Below are 9,544 nucleotides of genomic sequence, written 5' to 3'. Positions count from 1 at the left end.
GATGACGTGTGTACGCCGAGGTGTGTGCTTATATACCTACGTGCGTAGCGTTAATTCACACAGGTGTACACTGTTAATCTGATTAATGATTGCACTGCTTATTTAAGGGCCTACTTTGCACGCTGTGAGTGTAGGTAGTTTGGAGTTTCACTTGAGTTTGTTGGCTTGTGCGTGAAGGTGCTATAGGAATTTTCAGAGTGAGTAATTGTCAAGCATACATTTGTCCTTTCGTTTGCGTTTAGAATATAGTCAGTGTAGCATTTTGTCTGCGATTTTTCGTTTGTGAGTATTCTGGAATTCGTCTTGTTGTTCATTTTTTGATTTCAAAGTGTTTATTTTATGTTGATTGTTTGTTATTCTTTTTTACACATATATATTTAGCTAGTCCATTTTTGCAAATAAACCTGTGCTTCATTGCTTTTACTGACATTTTTGTTCTCTTGTAGGAGATTTTTTTGGGGAGACGTAACCCTAGTTGATTTTGTTTCTTTGGTGTGCTGTATAACACAAAGAGTTCCTTTCTTTATTTTGGATCAGGTAAGTTCCCTGGGCCTGTGTTGGTGCCTGTTTGTGTTTGTTCAAAGTGTTTTGATTATGTTTGTTTTCCATCTTGATAATAAATGTTATGTTTTGTACCGGGATTGATCAGCAAAGTAGTGTTGTTCTTGGCTGGGCTAGCTACTAAAGGGCTAACTTTTTATTTTTTTAATTTAATTTTTTTTAACCAATTATTCTTAATTTTGTAGTAGTTGTTTGTGATGTGTTTGATGTTCTGTTTTTTTAAATAATAGTATTTTTAACAATTACAATTTAACATATGTAGCTTTCATTATAAAAATTTTTTTTTTTTTTTTTTTTTATAATATTCTTTTTGGTCCTGAATTGAACCCAGAAAAAATGTCTTACGCTCCTGCAGTAAGTTGACACACCCTTTTTGTAATAATTTTTTGTTTGCATATTTTTTGGACTTTGTTTTTGTCTTATTCAATTTTTTTTTTTGTTTTTATAAAAGTGTGTGATGTCTATATTTATCGCAGCAGAAGCCCTACCTCCCCAACCCACACCAGCACTCCCACCCCAACCGCCAGCCCCACAACCACAACCGGCTCCTCATCAACCAAGGCAACGGAGGCGTGCTAGGCCACCAATTTTCCGACCCCGTGTCCTACTTTTTGGGATGCCAGATGATGTGGTTGTACGTAGATACAGGCTGCCACCACATCTAATCCTAGACACTCTCTCCATAATAGAGAGTGATCTGGAGTCTGAAATTCGGTATCCTACAGCAATACCACCATTGACACAATTCCTTGCTGTGTTACATTTTTTGGCAACAGAGTCTTACCAGCATGTGGTTGGAGACCTGGTTGGCATGTCGCAGGGCCAGTTCAGTAAGGTCCTGCGGCGTGTCTGCCAGGCTTTCCTCAAGCGTGTGAAGCAATTTATTGCTATGCCTTTGGATGTTGGTGCCCTAGATGTGGTGAAGCGGCAATTTGCGGAAGGTGGTAGTCGCTTCCCACATGTTATTGGGGTTGTGGATGGCACACATGTAGCTATTCAGCCACCAAAACATAATGAAGAAATTTATAGAAACAGGAAACTGTTTCATTCTCTGAATGTAATGGTTGTTTGTGGGCCATCCCTCCAGATCCTTTCCCTGAACGCAAAGTTTACTGGAAGTTCCCATGATGCGTATGTCATTAGACAATCAGGGATATGGCACAGATTAAGATCAAGTCAACGAGCAGACATGTGGTTATTGGGTGAGTTGTTGCACATATTTTGTTCTTAATTTTGTATATTTTTCCAACTTGACTATTTCTAATTTTTTTTTTTGCCTCAAACAGGAGACCGTGGATATCCTTGCACCCCCTGGCTCATGACTCCTTACCGTAATCCCAGGCCAGGACCACAGACGGCATTTAACTCCGCGCTTACTGCCACTAGGCAGCTGGTGGAGCGCACAATTGGGGTCCTTAAAGGGCGGTTTCGTGTGCTCCACCGCACTGGTGGCGACATCATGTATTCGCCGGAGATGGCAAGTAAAATAGTGGTCCTGTGCGCTATACTCCACAATATCGCGGTAAGGAGTAGCGTAGAGCTTCCTCAGACAGAGGAATTGCCTGATGAGGAGCCAGGGGTTGTCCGACACTTCGGTGGGGGGAGTGTTACAAGGAGGGGGAGCCAAGTCAGGGCAAGCATTGTTGCTGAATTTTTCAGGTATAGTGTTTTTTTTTACTCTATTGTTACCAAAATAAAAGCACAGTATGCATCATTTTGTATTTAAATGTAGAAATTGTGTTTGCTATTGTAAGGTCATTGTGTAATGCTTTTTGTGTGTTTGAATCTGTTTTTTTTTTTAACTTCAAAAAACAATAACACGTTAAGCTGACAATTTAATTTTGTGTCAAACAATACTGTGATGTTGCTAAATAGTGTCCTTATTTTTTTACTATTCTAACATCATGATTATTTAAACAAAAACACAAACAAATGAAACTGAATGTTGCCCACTTTGTGAATGTCCAGCTGAAAGACCACACAAACTGAGGTGAGTACTCAGATATGTTTATAAATTGATCTAAAACTGTGTGTGTGTCTGTGTCTGTGTTTTTTTGTTTTAAATTTTATGGTTGTGTTTTGCTTAAAATTTGCTTATGCGAATGCGTAGTTCCGCTCGTGCGAAATAACACTCTGCTCTTCACAGCATTGCAAAGATCAATAAAGTTATTATAAATGACATATGACAGCATAGATTGTGGACCAATCACATGCTAACAGACATTATAAATATATGCCCAAATAAGGAAAACGCCATTGCCATGATGCGTGCGGCACCTTTCACCAGGCGGGAGCTCCGCGTCCTGGTTGCGGTGATGGACCGCCGCGTAGGCCGCGTTGGGCGATTCATCCCCAATCGTGTTAAGCGCGAGGCCTACGCGGAGGTCCGTCGCCTGCTGCGGTCTCGCGTCCGCAGCAGGCGGACCATCATCCAGTTAGAGCGGAGATGGAGTGATCTCCGAAGGAGGACTCCAGAGCTGTTGGCGGAGATCCGCCAGCAAATCCGCACTATGCATGCACGCAGTAAGTAACATTACATAAGATTATTAGCATAAATAGTGCAAATTTTCACTAAGTGGTAGGCTAATTGCAACACTGAGTGAACATTTTGAAAAAATAGGACAGTGTGTGTGGTTAGGGCAAACATTACTGACTGTAGCAAAGTGTCCCTAAACAAGTGCATGTTTTACATAATTAGTAACCAGGCAGGAAACTGTACCAAAAAACTTGATCAGTGCTGTCTATATAATAAGGTAGCTTGAATAGTGATCTGGTGATGTTGGCTAGACAAATCAATATGTCTCAATGAAATAGATACAGGAATGACCGACAAAATTTTTACATTTCATAATTTTGTTTGCAGTGGGCAACATGAAGAGGTTTGAATAATTATTTTTTAAAAATTCTTACAAAAACTTTCTTTTACATGGAACCGAACAGTGAAAATTACAATTGATTAGTATGTAATTTAACATGCAAATTGAAATATATTTTACCAATCATTCTAGGACGACCACAACGGCAAGCACCACATGATGCACCAGCTCAGCACCCTTCCCCTTCTCACTCCCCCTCCACTTCCCAGTCCCCCTCCCCTTCTCACTCCCCCTCCCCTTCTCACTCCCCCTCCCCTTCTCACTCCCCCTCAGCTTCCCAATCCCCCTCAGCTTCCCAATCACCCTCAGCTTCACAATCCACCTCAGCTTCCCAGTCACCCTCAGCTTCCCAGGCCCCCTCAGCTTCCCAGGCCCCCTCAGCTTCCCAGGCCCACTCCACTTTCCACTCCCCTTCTCAGCCAACCTCTCCTTCTCTTTCTGTGACCCCTTCTCCTCCTTCCCATACCCCTTCTCCTTCTACTTCCAACTCACCTTCTCAGCCCCCCTCACCCTCTATTGGCCTAACATTTTCACCGCCCCCCTCGCCCTCTCAATCAGACCCACCCTCTGAAATTACATCCCCAATCCAACCTCCTTCCCCCATCCAGCCTCCTTCCCCCATCCAGCCTCCTTCCCCCATCCAGCCTCCTTCCCCAATCCCTCCTCCTTCCCCCATCCAGCCGCCTTCCCCCATCCAGCCGCCATCCCCACCCAGTGAATGGGCAGAGGAAGCCCCTGAAGACAGTTCAGGGAGTCTTCATGTTGCCGAGGAAAGTAAGTGTTTTAACATTTTGTTAAAAATGATTACCTACTTACACTTACAATGACAAAACATGCAGTGTTGTACTGTTGGAATTCTTGTACCAAGGAAAATTAAATGTGTTTTTCTTCATGGTGTACATGTTGCATTTACATTTATTTGAGTGTCATTATATGTCCAGTGTTTATGTGTGCCATGTTTTGTGTGTCCACTCTAGGTCGACACTCATTAGGTCAACAGGGTTGGCAGGACAACAGGGTTTATATGTGTTAGGTTTTCTGGGAAACAGTTAGACCTGAGTGGAGTTTAGTATGTTGTTGTTCTTTTACACTTGTGCCTGTGTATTCTTAATATTTACACTTACAAATCACATGCTTCACTTTGTTAGGCAGCCTAACGAACCAATGATTTGTGGTGTGAAAGTTACACTCACAAAATGATTATTGGATAAAGTCAAACCTGTTTGACCTTATTTAGTAAGGGCAGCTTTCATGGAGTGTGGGCATGCTAGGATATGTTGTCCTTCTGAAGATGTTGATATGCAGTGTGATGATGCAGGACCAACACCCTAAAAAAAAAAAAACAATAAAAAAATAACCAAATGGGAATGAATGCCAACATGGTGTAACATTGACGAAGATGGTAGTTATCTTTAACATGGGATGTCGGCCATAGCAACCAATAAGATTATACTTTAAAAATTGGGAACCACTTCTACAATATAATATTCATATTTTTGCTTGTTTGCTATGGGCAACGTTCCATCTTAAATATAACTCACATAGTAGTAAATGTAACCCATGGTCTGGAACACTTTAAAATCTTAAAAAAAGGCTGAGCAGGCTTGTGTGTTGTTCTGCTAATGATTGTACCATAAAACAGGCAGGATGTAGTAACTTTGCCATTAAAGCAGGCCTGTCCAAACTGCGGCCCTACAACTGTTGAGAAACTACACATCCCAGCATGCCCTGACACAGCTTTGGCATTCCCTGACCACAAAACTGTGTCAAGGCATGCTGGTATATGTAGTTTCACAACAGCTGGAGTCCAGCAGTTTGGACATGCCTGCATTTAAGTGTGCTTTGCGCCTTGCTTGGATAATAAGTAATGTAATTAAGTTATTAATGTTTGTGTTGCATCTTAATTTCAGATGTTGCAGTTGGAGATCCTACAAGTTTTGGAGGCATCCTTTACACCATGCGCCAACACCTGCAAGGATTAATGCATTGTGTTGAAAATTTGCAAAAATTTGCATGATTTTGTTTATTTTAAGGAAAAAAAAATGATTTATTTTAAAAAATAAAATAAAAAAAGTTGATTAAAGTTAACCGGGTGTTGTGTTTATTAATGCAAAAAAGGATCAGCTGATTGGCAGGCAGAAATTGTTTGCAAAAAACATTACACACATCTTACGTTAGATTATTAACAAAAAAAACAGGAGATTATTGTGTTAAGAAACATGTAAACACCTTCATTCACAAACAACACCTTTAAAAACAAACATAGGGGGAAAAAAAAAATATATACACTTTTACATGTTGATGGGCAATTATGGCAACAAAGTGTTAATCTGGTTTGTTTTGCAGACTTAATTGTTTAGGAACATTATCAATCATTACACTAATTGGATTCGTTATTGAAAAGGGCTTGTTGACTTTAAAAGGAATGGTGTAATTTCACTTAATAGCTTTAAAAAAACATTTTTGAGCGTTTTTCCTTAAAAGTGTGCACTTTTACGGTAAAATGTGTAAATCTACTAAAACTTAGTATTTTTACGATTAAGTATGTGTTATTGCGATGGATTCGCAATGCTGCGATGGTTTCGCATTACTGCGATGTCATTTGGCGTACGCCCACTTTGTGTAATACTGCGTACGAATGTGCAAAAATACGTTGGGGGCGGAGGTTCGCATATTTACTACATTAACGCAACTTTGCGAATATGTTGTGCGACCGAAAAACTTAGCGATCAACTCGGAATGAGGGCCCATGTGCACTGCAGGGGGGGCAGATGTAACGTGCAGAGAGAGTTAGATTTGGGTGGGTTATTTTATTTCTGTGCAGGGTAAATACTGGCTGCTTTATTTTTACACTGCAAATTAGATTGCAGATTGAATACACCCCACCCAAATCTAACTCTCTCTGCACATGTAATATCTGCCTCCCCTGCAGTGTACATGGTTTTGCCCAACTGCTAACAAAAATCCTGCTGCGATCAACTTGGAATTACCCCCAGTATTCGATTATCTTCTGCTATTTCTCTATCAAAGTGACAGGTAATCTGCCTCAAGGACCCACTGTTTAATAATTTCCTCCATAAAAATTATTTCATTGAATTTGATCTTTTTCTTGAAAGTTGGCCTCTCATATACGCACTAAAAGTTACTGACCATTTATTTCTGAAGTGCTTCTGCTAATGTTTATGCCGAATATTTAAAAGGGCAATGCTTTTACCAGCAATACACCACTAGTAAAAGCACTGCCCTTTTAACTATCGGGCATAAATACGATTGGAAGCACTTTGAAGTAAATCCCCAGGGTGGTTTTGGGCGGCGTTTTATAAGCATGCAGTATCCACAGTTAATATTGGGTGATCCATTCACTGTGGGACAGGGAAACACAACTCCTGAGTACAGTAAGGACTTTGGTTGAGGAATAGATATTATACTGTATGTGACCATGGCAATGTGGCTGGTGACCTCTGGAAGGGTTAAGCAGAGATAAATTCATAGAGGCGGAGAGTAGATTTGACACTGAATGCAGAACCAGTTACACAGTTATAGCCCCACCAGTTCGTCTGTCTGTAGACGTGAGAAATAAACCCCATAGATTTACTCACCTATGCAGTGTTCCCCAATTGCGTTGAATTACACTTCTGAACTTCTGGCAGATACAGAGCTGTAACCACAGACCTGGAGACGCTTCATGGAAGCACCAGTGACTCCTCCCATCTCACCAAGCATTCTTCAATAGCAGCCCTTCTTCCATATGCGGCTCTGACCATCTTTCAAATACAAAAAAATAACATTAGCATCAGTGGCGGAACTAGCAAGCGGTGGGCCCAGGTGCAACAAATTGCTTTGGGTCCTCCTCATCCCGTCCAAGTCCACCCCCTCACCCCTGGAGGATCTGGTGAGGGGGACCTGCTCAGGGCCAGGGAAATGGATACCTAGCAACAGTGCCGTAACTAGACATTTTAGTGCTGTGTGCAAGAAATGGCATTGGCGCTCCTCCTTTATGTAAAATAGGGGCAGTGCACGCCGTAGGCGCGTGCAAAAAATATAGGGGCATGGCTTCATGGGGAAGGGGTGTGGCCACAAAATAATACCAATTCATATTACGTTGCACAGTAGTCTCCATTATTCAAATTACGCCGCACAGTAGCGCCACTACACCAGGTAGAGCCCTTTTACACATTACGGCAGACAGCGTCCCCTTTTTACACATTACGGCAGACAGTCCCCCTTTTTAACACATTACGGCAACAGCGCCCCCTTTTTACACATTACGGCAGACAGCGTCCCCCTTTTTACACATTAAAGCAGACAGTGTCCCCTTTTTACACATTACGGCAGACAGCGTCCCCTTTTCTCATACGTCCTAGAGGATGCTGGGGATGCTTCAAGAACCATGGGGTATAGACGGGATCCGCAGGAGACATGGGCACACTATAAGACTTTGAATGGGTGTGAACTGGCTCCTCCCTCTATGCCCCTCCTTCAGACTCCAGTTAGATTCTGTGCCCAGTGAGACTGGATGCACACTGAGGAGCTCTCCAGAGTTTCTCAGGAAAATACTTTATTAGGTTTGTTATTTTCAGGGAGACCTGCTGGCAACAGGCTCCCTGCATCGTGGGAATCAGGGGAGAGAAGCAAACCTACTTCTTAAGAGTTCAAGGGCTCTGCTTCTTAGGCTACTGGACACCATTAGCTCCAGAGGGTTCGATCACTTGGTACGCCTAGCTGCTTGTTCCCGGAGCCGCGCCGTCACCCACCTCACAAAGCCAGAAGATTGAAGCTGGAACAGAAGACTTCAGTGACGGCAGAAGACGCGTCTGAGGTACCGTGCAGCGGCCGCGCTGCGCGCTATGCTCCCACACAGATCACGGCACTGCAGGGTGCAGGGGGTGGGGGCGCCCTGGGCAGCATGGGGGGACCTCAGACAGCACTGGCATAGAAGTTAACAGTGCCCAGGCACTAGTTAAGGGACCCCCGCCAGTATAAAGATTTTGAGCTGGACGGAAGCGCGCCATGTAGTGGGCGGGGCTTAGCCCACACAGCTCTGACCAGCGCCATTTTTTCTCTTCACAGAAGGCTGCAGAGACGCTGGCCCTGACCTCCACACTGTCCAAGTAACAGGGTGCAAAACGGGGGAGGGGGCGCTGGAAATTTGGTGATTTATTTTATATGAAAAAAGCGCTAGCAGGTCTGGCCAGTCTTATTACTGGCCTCAGTACCGGGATAGGTGCTGGGTGTGAGCTGGCAGAACTCTCTCTGTCTCTCTCTGGCAGGCTTTAGTGTGGGTCTGTCTCCTATAGCCCCAGTGCGGTTGTGCCAGTACGTGTGTGTGTGTGTGTGTGTGTGTGTGTGTGTGTGTGTGTGTGTGTGTGTGTGTGTGTGTGTGTCGACATGTCTGAGGCTGAATGCTCTTCCCAGGAGGAGGCTGGAGTGGGGACAGACAATTCTGTGAGAGTGACAGTGTCAGCACCGCCGACAGATGATTGGGTGACTATGTTAAGTGTTTTAAACGCAAATGTGACTAAGTTAGCTAAGAGATTTGATAAATCTGAGTCTAAGAACCAGACACAGAAGAAATCCATGGAAGATGCTTTGTCACAGGCCCAGGCTCCTTCAGGGTCACAGAAACGGCCATTACCCAGATACAGATACCGACACGGATTCTGATTCCAGTGTCGACTATAGTGATGCCAGATTACATCCAAAACTGGCTAAGAGTATTCAGTACATGATTGTGGCGATAAAAGATGTTTTACATATCACTGATGACCCCGCTGTTCCTGATACTAAGGTCTGTATGTATAAAGGAAAGAAACCTGAGGTAACGTTTCCTTCCTCTCATGAGCTGAACGTACTTTTTGAAAAAGCTTGGGAAAATCCTGACAAAAGGATACATGTTCCCAAAAGAATTCCAGTGGCATATCCGTTCCCTTCTGGGGACAGGGAAAGGTGTGAGTCAATCCCCACGGTAGACAAAGCTTTATTGCGTCTTTCCAACAAGGTGGCGCTTCCGTCTCCTGACACGGCAGCCCTAAAGGATCCTGCGTATCGTAAGCAGGAAAATACACTGAAATCCATTTATGTCACTACGGGGTCGCTACTCAGGCCTG

General features: G+C 43.3%; 1 long non-coding RNA gene across 2 annotated transcripts; it reads left to right on the top strand.

The window, feature by feature from the left end:
- Positions 1–2,023: 2,023 nt before the first annotated feature.
- Positions 2,024–5,525, top strand: LOC135010731 (uncharacterized). Of its 2 annotated transcripts, XR_010210116.1 has the most exons (4): positions 2,024–2,220; positions 2,530–2,551; positions 3,570–4,211; positions 5,348–5,525. It is a non-coding gene; the product is annotated as an uncharacterized LOC135010731 (long non-coding RNA). The 2 variants fall into 2 exon arrangements; XR_010210067.1 differs by having other exon boundaries at positions 2,024–2,551.
- Positions 5,526–9,544: the final 4,019 nt, after the last annotated feature.

This window comes from Pseudophryne corroboree, chromosome 1, assembly GCF_028390025.1.
Source record: "Pseudophryne corroboree isolate aPseCor3 chromosome 1, aPseCor3.hap2, whole genome shotgun sequence".
Lineage (NCBI taxonomy): Eukaryota > Metazoa > Chordata > Amphibia > Anura > Myobatrachidae > Pseudophryne > Pseudophryne corroboree.
This window is presented reverse-complemented; position numbering and strand designations above follow the sequence as displayed.